General features: G+C 44.3%; 1 protein-coding gene across 1 annotated transcript in view; it reads left to right on the forward strand.

The window, feature by feature from the left end:
* Positions 1 to 6505: 6505 nt before the first annotated feature.
* CDC42EP1 (CDC42 effector protein 1) overlaps positions 6506 to 22448 on the forward strand; it is a 71917-nt gene continuing 55974 nt past the window's right edge. The window contains exon 1 of the mRNA XM_033929904.1: positions 6506 to 6676. The gene's annotated coding sequence lies outside the window, so the exon portion shown is untranslated. The remainder of the gene's footprint in view (positions 6677 to 22448) is intronic.

The following is a 22448-nucleotide window of genomic DNA, read 5'->3' on the forward strand; positions in this document are numbered from 1 at the left end:
ATTATTATGCCTGCTGCAGTGCACCGTCACAAATCCTTTGGAGGGGAATGAGGAGAAGCGTCCTGGAGATTGCACGGCACAGCTTCTCAAAGCTAAGTTTTTCAAGTTTCACGTTCTAATTAAAATTTGATACTATCGCTTATCCAACTTCTAAGCGATTTACAGATAAAATAATTGGAAATACAAACAAAATTTAAAAAACGCCAGCAACAATACAATTAAAAAAAAAAAAAATAAATAAAAAGATAGAAATCTTTTCCTAAGCAAGTCCCTTCCTTTCTCAATCAGCAGAGAGAGACGAGTATAAACTGAAGGGATGGGCTGTTGTTTGCCATGTTGCATGTCACTATTGAGGAACAGAAATGAGTAGGAAAAAAACCCAAAACATTTTGCGTTTCTTCACTTGTGGATAGAAGTGTGGACTCTTTGGGCTCCTTTTACAAAGCCGCAGTAGCGGCTTCAACGCGTGCAACTTTTAATCGCGCGCTACCCCTGCGCTGGCCGAAAAACTACCGCCTGCTCAAGAGGAGGCGGTAGCGGCTAGCGGGGCCGGCGGATTAGCGCGTGCTATTACGCGCATTAAACCGCCACTGCGGCTTCGTAAAAGGAGCCCTTTACCTGACAGTGCATCCATTCCGACCAGTTCACTGCGCCAATCATCCTGAATGTGTGAACTACTGCACATGCGTGAATAGGTCATACGTGCATGTACTGTTGGGAAAAGAGTGCACACTCAATGACTTTGCCAATGAAGATAAATAATACAACATGGAAAATGACAGAAAATGAGAATGTTTTCTGACTGCCCAGCCCTAACAAATTGTTCAGTGACAAAGTCACATCTTCTGTTATCATAGCTGGCAGGACATCTGCACCTTATAGACATTTTCCCAGTGGAAATACATTCTCTTATTCTTCCAAATGGAGATAGGAAACTCAGGAGAACCATGGCAGGAGGGAGGTGGAGTTAGCATAGACAACTGGGCATGCGCCATATGCACAGGGTTATCAGACATCCAGATTTACACTGCTATGTCCTCTTTTTTAGAGGACTATCCAGATGTATTTTTAAAATGCAGCAATTTGGGTTTTCAAGTTCAGAGCTGCGTCTGGAGGGCCTGTGTGCATACATGTGATGACAATGACACCATGACACCATCAATCCACAACGGCATTTAATAAACTTCAAAGTACCTACTTTTTTAAGCAATCTTTTTTTGTGTGTGATAAATTACTAACTACCTTATGGTCTTCAGTTCCAGCCAACCATCAGCCAAATTATTTGAACGCTTGTTTTTCTTTTCTGGCTTTTATTCATCATCAGACCTTAGTTTTTTTGAAAGTGCTTGGACTTGCCGTACAGCGAAAGATTAAAGAAACTGGGCCTCTTCTCCCTCGAGCACAGGAGATTGAGAGGGGACATGATTGAAACATTCAAGGTACTGAAGGGAATAGACTTAGTAGATAAAGACAGGTTGTTCACTCTCTCCAAGGTAGGGAGAACGAGAGGGCACTCTCTAAAATTGAAAGGGGATAGATTCCGTACGAATGTAAGGAAGTTCTTCTTCACTCAGAGAGTGGTAGAAAACTGGAACGCTCTCCCAGAGTCTGTCATAGGGGAAAACACCCTCCAGGGATTCAAGACAAAGTTAGACATGTTCCTGCTGAACCAGAACATACGCAGGTAGGGCGTCTCAGTTAGGGCGCTGGTCTTTGACCAAGGGCCGCCGTGTGAGCGGACAGCTGGGCACGATGGACCACTGGTCTGACCCAACAGCAGCAATTCTTATGTTCTATGTTTTGTGCAATGAGTCACACCCGGGCATGTTCGGAGGCCCTCCAGACATGGCTCCAAGCTCGAGAAGAGGTCTGGGGCCAAACACGGCAGGGTGGGTGGAACTGGGTGGGTCTGGGGCAGGGACAAATTTCTGGATTTTAGCATTTCAAAATTTGGTAACTCTACATATACATGTCTTGGTTTTGGGAAAGAAAAGAAGGAAACCATAGAGGCTTCATAATACGAAATTTCAGAATAAAAAGGTCAATATTACCACTGATAAAATTAGTCCTTGAAAGATATCATTTTTTATTTTTAAAAAACCTGACATGGCCATGATTTGCCCTCAGGCTATTTCAGGGGCAAATCGTACAGTCAAACACAAGGTTATCAAATCGCTCTCATAGGGTCTCACACAGCATTGTACAGTAGTATAAGTCTGATATTGCTTTTTTATTCTGTTACTGCAATAACCTTGTGTTTGAAACCTGGTTTTGGAAAAGCCAAAAGATGCTTACAGAGCCAGTTGCAGCAGGGATTGCTTCTGAGTGGCAGATGTTAAGAGAGACCGGCATAGGGAAGAGAAGAAAGAATAAAAAAACAGAAGAGGGCACTTTGATGGAGGAACATATGAAATTTCCCTATTTATGTTTTTTACATGTACAGTATATCCCTGCTTGGTATACTGTAACCATTTCTTCATCACCATAGTCTATGTGCGGGCTTTCTCTTCTATCTCCTGAAAACTGAGGTGTCATCTTTGATGTCTCTGATGTAATGCACATTGCTATCCTGTCAACCATCTGCTAATGCATTTTGTTCCAGCTCAAGTAACATACTGTATAAGCAAAGGTCCAATCCAGCTTCCCGTTGTCTGTGCTCTTGTCATATCACACAGATCTGGGCTTCATGAAGCTTGCATCTGTGGCTCAGTGAATTGGGAATGCCAGAGTAATAATAATAATAATAACTTTATTCTTGTATACCGCATTACCATGGAAGTTCTATGCGGTTAACAGATGAAGAGACTGTACATTTACAGCAAAGTTACATTTTTGGCGATGCTACATTTACATTTTTGACGGAGTCTGCATGGGTTCAGCCGAGGGAGATCTTGCCTCACAAATTTGCTTGGCTTCTTTGAAGGTGTGAATAAACAGGGCTACAGAAAAATGAGGACAGATTGAGACATCCAGGTTTTACTTCCACTGAAAGCAATGGAAGTAAGGAGGACATTTGCATCTTTGCTTTCCTGGCTGGTCTTGTAGTCAGGAAAGCAAAGATGCAAATGGAAGAAAAAAAATAGCTGACACAGTAAAACAGGGAGACAAGACATTTTATATATATATATATTAGTGATAGGAAGAAGTGCAAAAGTGGCATTGTGAGACTCAAAGGTGAAGGGGAGGAATATGTAGAAGCTGATAAAAGGCCGAATTACTTAACAGATATTTCTGTTCTGTGTTCATGGTTGAAGCGCCGGGAGTGGGACCACAGAAGACAAACGTGAATAGAGATGGAGGAATAATAGACCCTGATCAATTTTCAGAAGGTTGTGAGGAGCTAGCTAAAATAAAGGTAGACAAAGCAATGGGGCCAGATGGTGTACATCCTAGGGTGCTGAATGAACTTAGGGAAGTTCTGGTAGCTCTACTGACTAATCTTTTCAATGAGTCTCTAGAGTCAGGAGTGATACTGAAGGATTGGCGAAGGGCGGATGTGGTTTCCTCTCCACAAAAGTGGAAGTAAGGAAAAAGTAGGGAATTACAGGCTGGTAAGTCTGACTTCTGTGGTAAGCAAATTAATGGAAACACTTTTAAAACAGAGAATGGTCAAGTTTCTGGAATCCTGTGGATTACAGGACCAGAGGCAACATGGATTCACTAGAGGTAGGTCTTGTCAGACAAATCTGATCAATTTCTATGACTGGGTGACCAGAGAATTGGATTGAGGATGTGCGCTAGATGTGGTGTATTTAGATTTTAGCAAAGCCTTTGACAACGTCTAATAAATAAACTGAGTGTCCTCGGGATGGGTCCCAAAGTGACAGGTTGGGTCAAGAACTGGTTGAGTGGAAAGCGACAGAGGGTAGTGATCAATGGAGATTGCTCTGAGGAAAGGGATGTTACCAGTGATGTGCTTCAAGGTTCTGTTCTTGGGCCTGTTCTTTTTAACATTTTTATAAATGATATTGCTCAAGGGTTGTCAGGTAAGAGTTGCCTCTTTGCGGATAATAACAAAATCTGCAATAGAGTAGACATGCCAGATGGTGTGAATAACATGAAGAAAGACCTGGCGAAGCTTGAAGAATGGTCTGAAATTTGGCAGCTAAAATTTAATGCTAAGAAATGCAAGGTCATGCATTTGGGCTGCAAAAACCCAAGAGAACGGTACAGATTAGGGAGTGAAGAGCTTATGTGCACAACAGAAGAGTGGGACTTGGGTGTGATTGTATGTGATGATCTTAAGGTGGCCAAACAGGTTGAAAAAGTGACAGCAAAAGCTAGAAGGATATTAGGTTGCATAGGGAGAGGTATGGCTAGTAGGAAAAAAGAGGTATTGATGCCCCTGACTTTGGTGAGACCTCATTTAGAATATTGTGCGCAATTCTGGAGGCCGCACCTTCAAAAAGATATAAAAAGGATGGAGTCAGTCCAGAGGACAGCTACTAAAATGGTATGTGGTCTTCATCATAAAGCGTATGGGGACAGACTTAAAGATCTCAATCTGTATACTTTGGAGGAAAGGTGGGAGAGGGGAGATATGATATAGATGTTTAAATACCTATGTAATGTAAATGCGCATGAGTCAAGTCTCTTTAATTTGAAAGGAAATTGCACTGAGGGCATAGGATGAAGTTAAGAGGTGATAGGCTTCGAAGTAATCTAAGGAAATACTTTTTTACAGAAAGGGTGGTAGATGCCTGGAACAGTCTCCCAGAGGAGGTGGTGGAGATAGAGACTCTGTCTGAATTCAAAAAGGCCTGGGATAGGCACATGGGATCTCTCAGAGAGAGAAAGAGATAATGGTTACTGTGGATGGGCCGACTAGATGGGCCATTTGGTCTTTATCTGCCATCATGTTTCTATGTTTCTAGATTGAGACATTCAGGTTTTACTTCCACTGAAAGCAATAGAAGTAAGGAGGACCAATAGAGAGATTTGGGCTTTACTTCTATTGAAAGCAATGGAAATAAAACCCGGATGTCTCAATCCGTCCTCCTTTTTCTGGAGCCATATGGTAACACTATGCCAGAGTGCATCTGGAAATATCCCATTAGAAAAATCTGATGTTCTGCTCAAGGGCCTCATAAAACCCAGCTCTGGAAGAGGCTGTCCCTAAGGGATTGACGACAGGGAGGAGGTCTGGAAATTAGAAAAGAAGCAGGCAAGTCTGGACTGTAGCAGTGATCAAAGAAAACCCTGTGAGTGGTGAGGAATATGCCATCAGTCCGAAGATCTAAAGGTGAAAAAACAGTGTGACAAGGCAGTGGCTGCTGCCAGAAAGATGCTGGGCTGTATAAAGAGAGGCGTAACCAGTAGAAAAATTATTTCTCTGTTTTTTTGTTTGTTTGTTTGAAAATTCTAATAAACATATTTGAAATCAGAAAAATGAAGGTGTTGATGCCCCTGTACAGGTCAATGGTGAGGCCCCACTTGGAGTATTGTGTTCAGTTTTGGAGACCGTATCTGGCGAAGGATGTAAGAAGACTTGAAGCGGTCCAGAGGAGAGCGACGGAAATGATAGGAGGCTTGCGCCAGAAGACGTATGAGGAGAGACTGGAAGCCTTGAATATGTATACCCTAGAGGAAAGGAGAGACAGGGGAGATATGATTCAGACGTTCAAATAATTGAAGGGTATTAATGTAGAACAAAATCTTTTCCAGAGGAAGGAAAATGGTAAAACCAAAGGACATAATTTGAGATTGAGGGGTGGTAGATGCAAGAACAATGTTAGGAAATTCTACCTTACGGAGAGGGTGGTGGATGCCTAGAATGCGCTCCCAAGAGAGGTGGTGGAGAGTAAAACTGTGAGTGAGTTCAAAGAAGCGTGGGATGAACACAGAGGATCTAGAATCAGAAAATAATATTAAATATTGAACTAAGGCCCGTACTGGGCAGACTTGCATGGTCTGTGTCTGTATATGGCCGTTTGGGGGAGAATGGGCTGGGGAGGGCTTCAATGGCTGGGAGGGTGTAGATGGGCTGGAGTAGGATTTAACGGATATTTCAGCAGTTGGAACCCAAGCACAGTACCGAGTAGAGCTTTGGATTCTTGCCCAGAAATAGCTAAGAAGAAAAAATGTAAAAAATTTTAATTGAATCAGGTTGGGCAGACTGGATGGACCATTCGGGTCTTTATCTGCTGTCATCTACTATGTCACCTGTTTTTACCAGCAGACTCTTTTATACTGTAGGTATCAGTTAGCTGAGGCAGAAGTACCAGAAAATAGCCATAATGTGCTAGGGGAGCAGCAGAGGTATCAGTCAGTTCAGGAAAAAGAAGTCCAAGAAAGTATTTTTGGATAAAGCAGAGTTTATGGTGCTGTTTCTCAGGACCTGGCTTTCTCCATTCGTCTGAGCTACACTCCACTGAAAGCAGCTCCCTGTACCCTGCCTGTGCTCCGGGCTCATACCACCCCCTCTGCCATTGGCCAGGAAATGCCTAGCTAAACTTTTGCCTGCCTCCTCCTTCTCTTCCTTCTCCTCCCTTCTCAGCCCTGAGCTCAGAGGCTGCACACATCAGCAGAGGACTCTGGGCAGAGAAGAGAGAGAAAGAGTGAGGGGCTGCTCCAAATATACTGGGAACAGGAGAAAAAGCATTCTTCATAGAATCAGACAGCAAAAACCCACAGGAGCTGGAGATGAGAGACCTATCAGCCAAGGAAGAAAAAAAAGGTAACTAGCAATAACTGGAAAAAAAATTATATATATATACACTTAAAAGTTTGTAGGTAAAAGTCTTCATAAACTTTCTGCTACTGGAACAGCTTTGACAGATGGAGTCTAATTTTGCATTTTGTGGATTGGAGCTTGTCATGTTTATTTTTTATTATTATTTGGATTGTTTTCTAGTTCTGTAGGTTCTCTCTCCCTCCTTCTTAACTTCTCTCTCCCCGCTCCTTGTTTTTCTTTGTATTTTTTTTGTGGGAAGAAGGAGTCGCTGACAGGAACAGAAAACGTAGCCAACAGGGAATTAAAAACAGTGAAAATGCTGATCAGGCTGTTTCACACTCAAGCCTCAATCGTCTGAGGGAGAGGGCAGTAATGCGAGGCACGGCCCAATCCTCCGGTTCATAACCAGCATCCAGCCCAAACCCCAGCGCACCCAGAATCTTTCTGTTAATAGATAACTATTACCTTCTCTTTTCTCTCTGCTCCTCATGTGTTTACTACACAGATGCTTTTAATTTGAGCATTTTTGCAGTGCCATTATGTTTTCAATTTTTTCTCATCTAATCCAGTTCTTTGGTGTTTGGGATCTTATCCCATAGATGGATGGGATGCATCTGGTGGTCCTTGTGGTCGATGAGGAATACGATCCTTTCGATAAATAACAGTTTCTCCCGGTCTCTGTGGCTGGAAGAAGCATCTCATGTAAATCTGCAGCAGAATTTTGGATTTTTCAGAGAAATGCCCCCCCCCCAAATGAGATGCATCAATCTGATGCTCCAAGAAGCAGGACTGTGCTTGGGGAGAGGCAACAAGGACAACTGTCCTGGGCCCCTGGCTGATGTCAGCGACAAATCCCAAGAACTGGGTGCTTAAATTGTACATGTAGTGCCGTTTACATGCTTCATTTTATAGAATACTAGCACTCAGGCATGTGAGCATACATCTACACACCTAAGTGATAGTAGAGCCCTTGAGACTATTTTATTTAATTTTCTATTTGGTTCTCCCAGGAGAGCTCAGAACTGTTTGCATGAATTTACTCAAGCATTTTTCCCTATCTGTCCTGGTGGGCTCACAATCTATCTAATGTACCTGGGATTAAGTGATTTGCTCAAGGTCACAAGGAGCAGCATGGGTTTGAACCCACAACCTCAGGGTGCTGAGGCTGTAGCTTTAACCACTGGGCCACTCTAGAAATCAAAATGTAGTAAAAGTGAGCCAAGTCTAGGACAATCAAGCCATTGTGACATCATTGATGAGGTTGACTCTTAGGCATTGGTGGAATGAGGCATTATGATGTCACAATACCAGCTCTGGTTATCAGAGGCTAAAGCTTTTCACACTATTTATTTATTCAGTTTTCTATACCATTCTCTCAGGGGAAGCTCAGAACTGTTTGCAAGCATTTTTCCCTGTCTGTCCTGGCAGGCTCACAGTCTATCTAATATACCTGGGGTAATGGGGGGATTAAGTGACTTGCCCAGGGGCACAAGGAGCAGCGTGGGTTTGAAGCCACAACCTCAGGGCGCTGAGGCTGTAGCTTTAACCACTGCACCATACACTCCCCCTTATAATATGTGGGCTTAAATTTGGGCACAGATCCCAGATCCGCACATAACGTGTGCTTAAATTTTATAGCATGCAGCTCAAAATGGGGCATGGCTGTGGGAGGGGCATGGCCATTCAGTGTTACAGAATAGGGTAAATTATGTGCCCAACTCCCATTAGATGCACGTCAGCATTTGCACCAGGTTTCAGCAGACGTAAAAGCGTAGCCGAGTAGCCTTTGCAGAATACCAGCTCAGCGCAGGTCTTCCTAGTGCCTATCTTTCTGCAGATAAGTGCTTCATTATTCATTACATAGTTTTTTGAATTATTTTGCATATTGGAAGTGAATTATTAAATTATAAGACTTTGAAAAATCTTGAAAATTCTGAAAAAATGATAATGGAGTGGTTTTTTTTTTTTAGACCGAGCATGGATTTCCTATAGCAGCTATAGGAGATACTTATCCCTGGAAATACTGAGATCTTTTTCTCCATTGTTTTGTATTTTGTCCCTTCCTCTGGTATATATTGATTGAATATTTTTTGGTGAATTGAGGCCTATCTTTTTAGAATTCCCCCTCCCACCCCACCCCTTAGTGTAGGGTTGCCAGATTTTATTAAAGTAAAATCTTGACCCTCCTAGCCCCGCCCTCAGCTCCGCCCAGTTCCATCCATCCCCTTCCCCCGCTGCCTGCACTCATCAGGCAGGAGAAAATCCATGCTTGCATGGATGCCACACGATGATGTCACACTCATGCGTATGATGTCATTGCGTGGCATCCATGCATGCGTGGATTTCCTCCTGCCCGATGCGATTTAGAAGAAGCTTTTCAAAAGGAGGACTTATCCAGGGAAATCCAGACGTCTGGTAACCCTACCTTAGTGTGCAAATGCAAGGGGGTGTTCACAGGGGAGGGATAGGTTCAGCATTTATGTGCATAACTTCTAGAATACTGTAAGTTGCATGAATAAGTACCACCTAGACCTGGTTGAAGTGGGGGCACCTACACAAGTAAACATTCTTACAGCACAGGCTCACGCAGGGCCAGCTTAACCTATGGACAAGGGTGCCAATGAAAAAGGACACCAAGGCCCGGATTTTATAAATGGCGCCATCGGTGGCAACCAATTATAAAATGGCTGCCGATCGCATATCAATCTCGCAACGATGTCGTTTATAGAAGCGCAGCTTCGTGAAAGGTGGGCATCGGGAATGTAGGCCAGGGTTTGCAAAGGCCTACATTTTCAGTGCCTGCCTTTCTCATCAATCGCAGCAATGGAGGCACTTTTTGATGCCTAACACCATGTCCGGTGTTTGCCACGGTTACAGTGTGATTAGGCGTCTTAAAGTGCCTCTGTAACTGCGATGCAGGTGCTGGTAGGCGCCTACATTATTTTTAAATTATATTAATCGTTTTTAAATGGATTTTTCCTCTTAAGTTAGGTGCTGTTTTTAGAATATGGGACCAAATGCCTAGGCCAGTGACATCACTGGTCCTATAAATTTAAGCCAGCTGTTCTTTCCCCTCCCAAAGGCTGATCCAGAATCTCTTCCCCCTCCTGTCTCGAGTCCAGCGCCTCTTTCTCGGCCTCCCTCAGCACCCCCGGACTAGGAATCCTGTTCTTCACCAGCGGCAGCAGCGGTAACACGTTGCCCGAGTCGAGCCAGCTACTTCCCTCTGCAGCACCCCACCCCTCTAACATAACTTCCTATTTGCACGTGGGTGGAATGTTGCAGAGGGAAGGAGCCACTCGACTCAGGTAACATGTTACCGCTGCTGCCACTGGTGAAGAACAGTTTGCTGGTCTGGGAGGCTGAGGAAGAGGCACTGGCAAAGAAAGGCCAGGGGTGGTGAGGGAAGCCAAGAAAGAGGTACTGGACTCACAGGATGGGGGGGGAGAGGTTCTGGACCTGTGTGGGAGAGGGGGACAGCAGAGAAGCCAGCCCTTGGGTGAGGAAACAAGGGAGGGGGAATGTCAGACCATTGGAGGTGGAGAGAAGGGTTAGGGCTGAAAGAGAGGAGGACATGTCAGACGGTGGGGGTAGGGAGAGAAGAACATAGACGGCAGGGGAAGGAAAGATGCTGGGGGGGGGGCACAAAACCACAGGGGGGATAAAACCAAAAATTAGCCCAGGGCGTCTCAGCTGGCCCTTGGCTCTCACACTGTGAAAAATGAGCACCTGAACTGTGGCACTCAGTTAGTGAATTGCCCCCAAACGTCCCTGTGAGCCTGGGGGGGGGGGGCAGATCCACCCACATCAGTGCATTGAAGACCTACTGAGATTGCTTTTTCCCAACACCCACTAAAATCAGTCCTGCTGAGAAGCAACATCAGAAAATGTTTCTTCAGGGTAGGAGTGAGGAATGCAGGGAATGGACTCCCAGTAGGGGTACTGGAGACAAAAACAATAACAGAATTTTAGACAGCCTGAGATCAGCAGAGAACCCTAGTTGCAAACTGAAGAAAAAGCCAGAGATAAACTGTTGTGTATGGCATACCGATAGTACCAGCAATGAATCTGGCAACAGAAGGGGGCCTTATAGTCTCTAAATGCTGCTATATGGTCAGGTTTTCTCTTACGGGTGTCTGACGAAAGTAAGGAGGTAGAGTTTTATCGAATGCAAATGGTGATACTGCTTTTCTTTGAAATATCAGTTCATCTGTTTCTCCTAGCTACCCATTGATTGATCTTATTCCTGGTTTCCTTTCTCTTTTGGGGGACAATACTATTGGGTGTTTTACTGTTACATGTTTTGAAGGCTTGTTCATTTTGTTGTGACCACTCCTCTTGTCTTCAAAGATATCTCTTCCCCCACTCCAGGGGGTCAGGCTCCAGCTGTTCTGTCTGCCACATTCCTTCTTCTGGATAAACTGGGTTGGTGTTAACGCAGAAGTCCAGTGACAAAGAGGAATGCAATCTCCTGACCTCTACATTCTCTTTACACCTTGCTTTTTTTCTGCATATCTCTGTTTCTTCCCTTTTCCTTCCTCCCTTTAATTTATACTTTCACTTTGCCCTTCCTTTTCTGCTAAATGTCTCTCATTGAATGGCGAAGTAGCCAAGTGGTTAGTGCAGTGGTCTGAACATAGGCAACAGACCATTTTTTTGTCAGGGGGGGGGGCAAAAGCTCCACCCTAGACCCACCCAAGCTCCGCCCCCCATAATAATAGTACTTGTAACTTCCATTTCTTCCATTCATTTTTCATATACTGTACACACAATATAATCTTATTAACAATACATAATGGTAACCACAAAATTAAACTACACAAAGCGCACACATTTTCCCCTCCCCACCCCTGCATAGCATTTCTTCCTCTATCCTCCACCCCTATTCTCCCTCTCTTTCATTGTCTACCACCTTTTGCTCTCTCATTCCCTCCCTTGCAGCAAAAAGAGTAGGGCGAGAGAGGGGGGGAGGAATTCAGGGTGCATTTCTCCAACTCCCTTTACTGCCACATCCAACATTTCTCCCTCTCTTATCCCCCAAACTGCATCTGTCCTACTGTTCCCTCCACCACCACATCCAACATTTCTTTCTCTTATCTCTCTCAACCTCACTTCTCTCCCACCAACATGTCCAACAATTCTCTCCCTCCTTATGCCCAACAATTCTCCTCTTTCTTCCTTTCCCCATATACACCATCTCTTTCCTTCTCACATCTATGTTCAACAATTCTCCCTTTCTATTCCCTACCCTACCTCAGCATCTCTTTCCCTCCCTCCCTCCCTATGTCTCAAGGTCATGCCCCCTCCCTCCTGTGTCCCAAGTCCGTGCCCCCTCTCTCCCTTCTGTGTCCCAACATATTCCCTCTCTCCATTCTGTGTCCCAAGTTCATGCCCCCTCCTTCCTTCCTTTGTCCCAAGTTCACACTCCCTTCCTTGTCTCAATGCACCCTTCCCCTCTCTTCTGTGTTCCAACGTACCCCTCCACCTCCATCCCTCCCTTCTGTGACCCAACATACCTCTCTCCATCTCTTCCTTGTCCTAAGTTCATATCCTCTCCCAAGGGTGTGTTTCTGTGTTCTAGCCGGCTCTAAAATATCCAAGTAGTCCTCCTCCTCATTCCTTCCAGCCGCACTTCTTTCTTCACAAAGTCGCAGCAGAGTATGGCCAGAGGTCCTGGCATGTTGGCTGTGTGGCCTATTACCAAAAGGTGTGCGACCACGCAGCTTAGCGGGAACATTGCTTTATTCCTTTTCACTTTTTATCTAATCAAGTTTCTATTTCCTTCTCTCAACCCCTAGCTTGCACATTTCTCATCCTCCTATTCCCTTTTATCTGCTTCCCATTACCACATTTCTATCCTCATATACTCATTCTGCTCATTCATCTCCTTGACAACTCTCCCACATGGATCCACCATTTCTAGAATCTCCCCTCCTTGTTGCTTACTCCACCCTTGTATCCCAGTATTTCCTTCCTCTCTTTCTTTCTTTCTCTCTCCCTCCCACAAGTCCAACATCTCTCCTTTCTGCCCTTCCACTCCCTCCTCCCAAGTCTGACATCTCTCCTCCCAACCCTCTTCTGGCTTCCAGTCCATATCCCCTCCACCTTTCCCTGTCAATCTCTCCTCTTCCATCTCTGCTATCCCTGAGTAGTCCATCTTTCCTCCCCCTTCTGCCCCCTTCCCTGAATCTCCTTCCCTTTCCACATTTTGCCCTGGAGAACTGGGTTTGATCCCCACTGCAGCTCCTTGTGACTCTGAGCAAGTCACTTAACCCTCTATTGTCCTAGGTCAGGAGTGTCAAAGTCCCTCCTCGAGGGCCGCAATCCAGTCAGGTTTTCAGGATTTCCCCAATGAATATGCATGAGATCTATTAGCATACAATGAAAGCAGTGCGTGCAAATAGATCTCATGCATATTCATTGTGGAAATCCTGAAAACTAGATTGTGGCCCTCGAGGAGGGACTTTGACACCCCTATCCTAGGTAGAAAATCATAAATACCTGTACAGAATATGTAAACTGCTTTGATTGTAAACACAGAAAGGTAGGATACTTTATCAAGTCCCATTCCTTCCTGTTCTCCAAGATCTCCCTCCCTGCAGTCCTGTGTGTTCCCATAGTACCAGAGTGGTAGCAATAAGACAGAACCAGATTATCAGTGAATTGTGGCTGAGCAAGTTTGAGACACTTTGTAAGTGGCCTGTGTGGAAAAACTCCAACCATCGGCTTTAGCTCAATGGGTGCTTGAGCATTCCCAGTAGATCTGCTTCCAGTATTGCCTCTTCCACCTTTCCTCTCCTCTTGGCTGTCATGGGTTCAGTAAACTAAAGAGGTGATGTGGGAGGAAAATCTGCTATTGGGGATACTCGAGCACATACAGAGCCCATGGATTTGATGCCTTTGCCTCCAAGGACGGCAAAGCTGAATTAGAACTGCAGGGGAAAGCTCAAACCTGAAGAGCCTCCATACCTGTTCGGTTTACATATTTATTTACTCTGGCAGAGATCCTAGTTTTGGGGAAAGAGATGGCTTTTGTTCCTGTTCTGCCCACATAGTCCAGCAATGACTGGGAAAGGGGTTATTTGAAAAGACTGGGTAGTGGGTGGGAGTTAGTAGAAAAAATGCTGATTTTAGCTCATAGTACAAAGGATTTGTTGATAAGTGTGACCTTGGATTTGCCTTCTCCCAGTTCCCATTCACAGCCAGTTACTCACAAACATTTGTCAAATTACCTAACTCCCAGAAAGTAAAAGGATGTTTAAAAATAAACAGTACTTCAATTAGTCAAAGCTCCTAATCACTGCCATGTACCCCTGGCATCTGATAACCAATCTGGAATGAGTAAATAATGAAAGGTCGCTGGTCATGGCTCAGCAGCAACACTTAGCACTGGCTAGAAAAGTGTTGATCAGCTCAGTGCAAGGCATCAGCTTTACTCATCTGGGTTTCAGGCAAAAGAGCAGCCAAATTGTCAGGCTTTGGATGTGGCCTTTAGCAGAATTTCAGTGGTTTTCCAATGCCTGAGGATTGACCATTTGCTGCTGCATAAGACCTTGAAGGGCTCCAATATCTATCAAGAAAGTCAGTGAAGATGAGACAAATGATTCTAGAAACACGAGTGATAGAGGTTCTGGTTCAGATGTACCAAAACAATCAGGAGTCAAATAAAGATAAAGAGCAGAGAAGGGGAAGGAAGAATTCATTTACCTAATCTAGCAGATAAAAGACAAATACAGAAGGCAGTTTGGGAGTGAACTATCACTTAAAAAGATGGTTAGTGTAAGATCCATTTGCATGTCGCACAGCAAACGGATAACTGGCACAGAATGGATGCCCTGCACCTTGCCTCCTTCCAGCACAGTGCTGCTGACGGGATGCAGAAGCGCAGCCAGATTTTGTCATCAAGGTAGGGCAGACCTTTTGTAGAATAGATGCTGGTGCCAGGCTGAAGGGATAAGCCACATAGGTGCCATTTTATTCCAAATCCATTTGGAGGAGAAACTGCTTCCGTTGCACCCTGCCCCCTCAGCTACGTCTCTGAGAACTTGGAAAGGAAACTGTTTAGAAGGAAAAACTGAAACAATGAAAGGGAGCCGAGGAGGGAGAAAGGGAGAGAGGCCTAAGGAGGGAAGAGTGTGCTTCTGGTGGGAACTGGGGTGCAAGTGAAGCAAAGTGCAGAAGTTCATGGGTACCAAGTTTTCTCTTGGGCTCACAGGCATTAAAGCTAGTGGTACTTCAGCGCCCCAAAGTTTCAGCCTTCAACTGATGTGTAAAAAAAACAATTTTGTGCACCCCTAGGTCTAAGACGTGTCATCTTAGACTGACAGTTACAAACCAAAGTCCATGAAGTATTATTAAGGTATGCCTGGAGAAAACCACTGAGTATGGCGAAGTGGTTAAAACTACAGCCTCAGCACCCTGAGGTTGTGGGTTCAAACCCACACTGCTCCTTGTGACCCTGGGCAAGTCACTTAATGCTCCCCCCCTCATTGCCCCAGGTACGTTAGATTGTGAGCCCGCCGGGACAGAGAGGGAAAACTGCTTGAGTACCTGAATAAATGCATGTAAACCGTTCTGAGCTCTCCTGGGAGAACGGTATATAAAATTGAATAAATAAATAAATAAAATATCCTTGGAGTCAGTGGCATAGCGAGGGTGAGAGGCGCCCCTCCTCCACCCTCTTCTCTGCTCTCCCCCACCTCTACACGCTCCTTCCATGCGTGCACCACTTCCTTTCCCCCATACCTCTATAATGTTCCTGGTGCAAGCAGCAACCCCCAACCTGCTGTTGCTCCAGCGTCGGCTCTTCCTCTGACATCACTTCCTAGGCACAGTTCCAGAAAGTGACATCAGAGGAAGAGCCAACACTGGCATGGCAGCAGGTTGGGGGTTGCTGTTTGTGGCATACATGTTACAAAGGTAGAGGATGAAGGGAAATGGCGCACACATATGGCTGGCAGTGGGGGGGACGAAGAAGGAGTGGGGGAGCAGAAGGTGCCTACGCCTTCACCAAGATGGCGCCTGCGGCAAACTGCTCCCCTGCCACTGCTTGGGGTTGGTAGCTTAGAATCTTGCTACTTCTTTGGATTCTACCAAGTACCTTTGACCACTGGAAGCAGGATACTGGGCTAGATGGACCTTTGATCTTACTCAGTATGGCTATTTTTATGTTCTTATGTTTTAACTTGAGTGTTTTGATCTGTTCTAGCTTATTTAAGATGAAATCTCTATACCATAATGGCTGTCAGCCTAAGCATTGGTACTCTTCCGTATAAGCTTATTTTGTTACAGAAGACAACTCTAAACCTGAACATACCTCTGCCAGTCCCAGAATCACCTCTTGCTCACTATATCATATTAATATGTGCAAGACTAGCAAGCTTCCTATGCTCAAATTAATATTCTTTAACAATGTTTTATCTGGCTTGTAAGCCACATTTGGACATCCTTTCAGTGTTAGAAAGATGGGATGTAAGTTGAAAAAGAAATAGAGTATGAGTAATTTTAGGCATTAACTTGGTAATTAGTTATGTTGCTAACTTAAACAGCACTCAGAGTTTGTTTGTTTTTTTAAATCTTTATTCATTTTTAAACTTATAATAAGTGTGATAACATATCCATACAAATAACCATAAATATATCACTTAATAATCAACAATGATACATATAATATTCTCATATCTCCCCCCTCCCCACCCTTATCTATCATATAATCAATACTTATACAACATGTAACAATAAAAATACCCTCCCTCTCACCCCATAATTGAACTTGTAAATTTAAGGGAAACAAGATTTTTCTAATCATTACAATACTTTGTTAATGGCTCCCAAATATCTTGAAATTTCCTGAAACAACACTCAGAGTTTTAAAAATGATGCCTCTATGTTTCATATATCTGTAGCCTGGCACTTCATTCTCCTGACTCCTGGGACCTTTTGGGCAGGAGGGAAGACAGACCTTAAAGGCTCTACCATTGGGATATTCCTTTTCTTACTCATGTCTTAGCCTACAGCCTGTTTTTACTGTTGGAAGCTAAGCAGTATCAAGCCTGGCTAGTACCTGGATGGTGGATCACTGGAGAATACCAGGGTACTGTAGGCTCTAGGGCCTTATGTTGGGTAGCAGCAACATAGTGGAGCCACACACTGCACTGGAGAAGGCAATGGCAAATCATCCCTGTACTCTGTCTTGAAACATCACAGGGAGGATTCCTTGCTATGCATGCAGCCATGGGTTGATGGTTAACTTGAAGGCCTACACACACACTCATGTCCTAAGATAGCTGAACAGCCTACATGCTCAGCTTCAAAAAGTCAGTCAACCAGTCTACTATTCAGCAAAAAAAATTCCTTTTATTTTGAATACAGTAGTTATTTTCAAAGCAGATACAAAAGTGAAATTGGCTTCCATTCAGATAGATGGAAGCTTATGAATAATAAAATAGATCCTTTGATTTCTGGATTTTCTTCAGTTCTCCTCTATGAATCACGGAAAGCACTTCTTTTCTTCAAGGTCCCTGCAGTCTTTAGCAGAAACAGTGGAACATCTTTCTTGTTTGGAGGCGGCTCAAGCTCTACCCACTCAACCCTCAGGCTTACATCCAGCTCCATCCCCCAACCCCAGTATTTTCCCTATCTTTACCTACCATCTCATAATCTCTTCCCCCCCATGTCCCCCATGCATCCAGCATCTTTCTTTCTACCTCTCAACCTCCGCCCCATGGCGTCCTGCATCTGTCTCCTTCCTTACCTCTCAACCTCCAAAATTTTCATTCTCTCCCTCCTTCCCCTGTGAAGACATTCTATCCTTACCTCCTTCTCCTGGGTGGCAACGCTACAATTAGCATAACAGAATGGGCCTTATGGCCAACCAACATAGGTGCAAGTTCAGGGCTTGCCAGCTCCAATCCCTTCTAGAACTTCCTGTTTTGGAAGTGGCAAAAGCCGGTAGGCCTCAAGCATGTGCAGATACTCAAAACCGTGATGCCTATTTTGTTATGCCAATTGTACAATTGCCAATCCGGGAGAGGCAGGTAAGGAAAGAAACACCTCATGGAGGAGCGAGGGAAAGGGAAGGAAACCTCTGTTCTGAAGCCTACTGTCTTCAAGCTAGCAGCTAGATCTCTGCAACCTCTCTTCTTCATATGCTCCTTCACATTAGGGTTACCATATAGTTCCAGAAAAAGAAGGACAGATTGAGACATTTGGGTTTTACTTCCACTGAAAGCAATGGAAGTAAAACCCAGATGTCTCAGAACCATATGGAAACCCTACTTCAGATCCATCAAATCTTCTAGCACCTATTGGAAGACAGACCCTAAACACAGAGGACATATCCTTTCTCATTTATAGCTTGCCCTTGGGACTATCTCCTCAGAACCCAGGCACTCCTATTGGGTCCTAGCACTTCTCCAAAGGTTGGAGAAGGCAATGGCAAACCACTCCTTCCTTCCCTCTAGCCTAGGGTGTTACTGTAGAAGAGCACAGTTATTCTGAGGTCTGTGCACGTTTTTCTGGCTACAAGATGCAGTAAGTGGTTCACCATGTCAGTTCTCATTAATTCATGCGGTAGACATTGGCTCACTGCATATTAAAATTCATGGTAATGATGCTGTTTGAGGTTATGTGGTGATGCAAAAAAGTACACATAAGACTTTAATGTGTGCACAATGCAAGAAATTCATTGCCAGGTCTGAGGCAGAATAGAAGAGTTAGCAGAGAGGATTGACTGCAATTTCTTTCTTTCTTTCTTCTATGACCTTAACAAGCATCTGCAACTCTAGAAGGAGATTTGTTTGGGGTATCTGAAAAAAAAATGAAAGTACCAGCTCACATCTGTGTGTAAATATAAGCCTCACAAAAATTTTATATGCACAAAGATTTTGCAAAGCTAATATTATTGCACAGAACCACATTGCAGTTCATGTGCAGATATGTGCTGGCACTTACGTTTGGACATGCACACAGTGAAAGCGATATTTCCCCAGATCCTTTGTGGGCATGTGTCCATCAGATTTTCTCTGATTAGTACACATGTTCTCTGCACTTCACATTTGTATATGATTTGTTTACTGCATCGTCATGGAATATTTTCTCAGCCATCAGCCACACTCTACCGTGAGGCTTTCTGCATTGGCTCCTCAGATATTACATGACTGCTCTCCCTCTTAGAGGTTATTTAAATAACCACACCCACTTTTTTTCTCAGGCTAATGTGATAAGACTGCATTAAAAACTTGTGTTAGGTTTTTAATGCCAATATTTTTTACTTCCAATGCAAAAAGCAGTGAAATAAAACATTGTGCTACACTGGAGGTAAAGTAGAAAGTATTTGTTAAAAGTCAGTTTAGCTTTGAAAATTGACAGAGGCAGGTAGCAGTGGTGTAGCGAGGGTGGGAGGCACCTGAGGCAGTGGTGCTCCCCCCCCCCCCAAGCCATGCACATGCAGTCCTTCCCTTCTACCATATCTCTTTAACTTCCCTGGCGCGAGCAGCATCTCCAACTTGTTGCCTATGCTGGCCTCGGCTCTCCCTCTGACATCACTTCCTGGTCCCATGACCAGGAAGTGTCATCAGAGGGAGAGCCGAGGCTGGCGCAAGCAGCAGATTAGAGCTGCTGCTCATGCTGGTGCAGAGCTGGAGGTACAGGGGAAAGGGAAGGTGAGTACTCAGTGGGAGAAAGGTGGGAAAGAGCAGGGGAACAGAGAGGAGGAAAGGTGCCAGCACCCCCACCAAGACGACGCTTAGGGCGGTTCCCCCCTGCCCCACTTTACTGTGCTACTGGCAGGTTGCATGAGCTTTTGAGGACCAGGGTGCATTTGATGAAGTGGGCTCTGGTCCTCGAAAGCTCATGCCTCATCAGTTAGTCTATACAAGAGGTGCCACCTGTATCTATCAGTTTTGTTGCACCAGACTAACCTGGGCCCAATTTTTCAGACTGTGGTCAGTGGCAAGCCTGAAAACTCAATGCTGGAATCATATCTGGTAGCCATCATTGCATTTCTGGTCCATGTTAAGCCGTATTTGACATAGCTGACCAAGCTGATATTCATCAGCTGACCAGTTAAGTCATAGCAGCCAAAGATAGATCTGCTATCTAGAAGGGTCTGGCTGCTCAGCTTAGCCGGTCAGCCTATGAATATTAGCACTGACTGGCTAAGTCACATGACATAGCCAGTGACCAGGCTATCTGACATACCCAGCTGGTTAAATAGCAGTCTAACTTTGAAGTAAACTTTATTTCCATTTTATCTTCAGCATTTAACTTGGAGGTTCTCCTTGGCCTAAGAGCTCTAACACAGGTAGACCTTCGGACCAAAGAGCCCCCATATCATCCCTCTCCAAACTTGCCACCCTTGATGGGCCAGCCAACAGTACTTACTTAAGCTGAGCTGGGAAAGGCACATCTGTGCCCATGGAAAATGGCAATAGTTCAGCTGAGGTAATGTGTCAGCTGAGTACTGTATAAACATATATTTCATTTTAAATTGGAGGAAGAGGATGGCAGATGATTTTGGGGCTCTCTGTCCATGGATTTCCCTACGTTGTGGTGCCATGGGGCATGATGGTCCTAGGTTAGGAGATCTGTAGTCTATAAGACCCTCATTTCCAGAGAATCCCATATCTGTACAAACTTTACTTCATCTCCTGCGGTACAGTATAATTTTAGCACAGTATGCTGCATCAGAAGTAATTCTATAGACACTATCCTAGCTTATATTTCCACACTAATAGTGCTAAGATTAGTGCCTCAGGTTACTTCTGGTGTAGCACTTGTATGTACTACTATCTTTGAAACATCACTAATAATCTTATTACACACAAAAAAATCAGTGATAAACTGGAAACAAACATAGGAACATAGAAAATAATGTCAGATAAAGATAGGGTTGCCAGATTTTTACTATAGTAAAATCCGGATCCCTAGACCCAATTCCAATCCCAGCCCTGCCCTGCCCCCTGCTGCCTGCTCTCGTCGGGCAGGAGGAAATCCATGCATGCGCAGATGCCAGGCAATGATGTCAAAAGGAAGACATGTCCGGGGAAATCCAGATGTCTGGTAACCCTAGATAAAGGCCAAATGGTCATTCCAGTCTGCCCATCCATAATAAGTACTGATCTCTACTATCCCTTGCTCTTCCTTACATTCCCTGTGCTTGTCCACTTTGTCTCCATTATCTTCACTGGGAGGCTGTTCCACCTATCCCCCCCCCCCACCCCTTTCCATATAGAAAAGGGGTCTCAAAGTCCCTCCTTGAGGGCCGCAATCCAGTCGGGTTTTCAGGATTTCCCCAATGAATATGCATGAGATCTATGTGCATGCACTGCTTTCAATGCATATTCATTGGGGAAATCCTGAAAACCTGACTGGATTGCGGCCCTCAAGGAGGGACTTTGAGACCCCTGATATAGAAGTATTTCCTTAGATTACCCCTGATTCTATCCCTTTCACCTTCATCCAATGCCTGCTCATTCCAGAGCTTCCTTTTAATCGAAAGGGACTCGCCTTTTGTGTATTTATGCCATGGAGAAACTAAATGTGTCTATCACATCTCTCCTTTGCCACCCTTCTTCCAAAGTATACATATTGAGATCTTTAAGTCTGTCCCATTTGCTTTATGATGAAGACCACTGACCAATTTAGTAGCCATCCTCTGGCTTATTCGTGTAATTTAAAAGGGAATATAATAATCCTATCACATCTCCTTAAAGAGAGGGAAAAAAAAAAGCTTTTCCTGCTTTTGTCAGAATAATAAGTCATTATTCCCCTTCTCTTATGAAGTGGTACAATCCTTAATTCCCCATTCTTCAGCAGTAGAATGATCCACTGAACATAGGAAGTGTTGTGCTGGGTCCAGAGCAAAGATCCATACAGGCCAGTATTCTGCTGCCAACAGCTTCTCTCTTGCACAATATGAAACTTCATATTGAAACATTACTAAGATGTGCTAGCCAATTTAGTGCGTGCTAAATGCTAACATGTCGTGGCCGTGTTAGCATTTAGCACGCGCTAAATCGGTTAGCGCACCTTAGTGAAAGGACCCCTTAGAGAGCAATCAGCTAGCTAGTTGAGGGGCACCCTCCTTTCCCCTCTCTCTATCTCTCAGCACACATGCAATGTGCCCTTTCACACACTTCTGCAAGAGAAGAGCCATGAGCTATTCCATTCATTAAGTGCCTGGAGTGTCTATTTACTAAAATACTTCTGGTCAAAAATAATTGGTGTTGTGAGTAATGTTTCATACACATGTCATCACCCTTCATTGACCATGACAGAAGGAAATACATCCGCTTAACCAGAATGAAGATGGCACCTCTCAAACCATCAGAGACATCATTAGTTGCAACACTGTTCAGTTTAGCTAACAGAGTATGGAATGTTTTCCATCAAGGTAGCAATTGAGTTATGCTTAGTTCCCTGCTGTGCTACTGTGCTTGATAAATCCTAGTATTAAGAAAAATACACAGCCATAAGTGTCGCTCTCACCCCTGACTCCTATGAATAAGAGTACTGTATTATTAGTCTTCCTCCTCCCCTCCCCCACAGAGAAAGTGGGTTGCTGTTAAGTACTAATGTCCTCAACTAAATCTTTTTTCCGGCTTTCTTGTATCCTTTGTACGGGGAATTTACATATTACGAAAGCACTTAAGCCAGCTCTTCTTTTTCGATCAGGTAAATCCTCTCTGGGAGACAGATGCCTGCCAGGCTGAATCCGAGCCAGGAACCATGCTGCCATATGTACAAGGGGGATGGAAATCCCTTGTATTTGTAA

The sequence above is a fragment of the Geotrypetes seraphini genome, chromosome 2, assembly GCF_902459505.1.
Source record: "Geotrypetes seraphini chromosome 2, aGeoSer1.1, whole genome shotgun sequence".
NCBI lineage: Eukaryota > Metazoa > Chordata > Amphibia > Gymnophiona > Dermophiidae > Geotrypetes > Geotrypetes seraphini.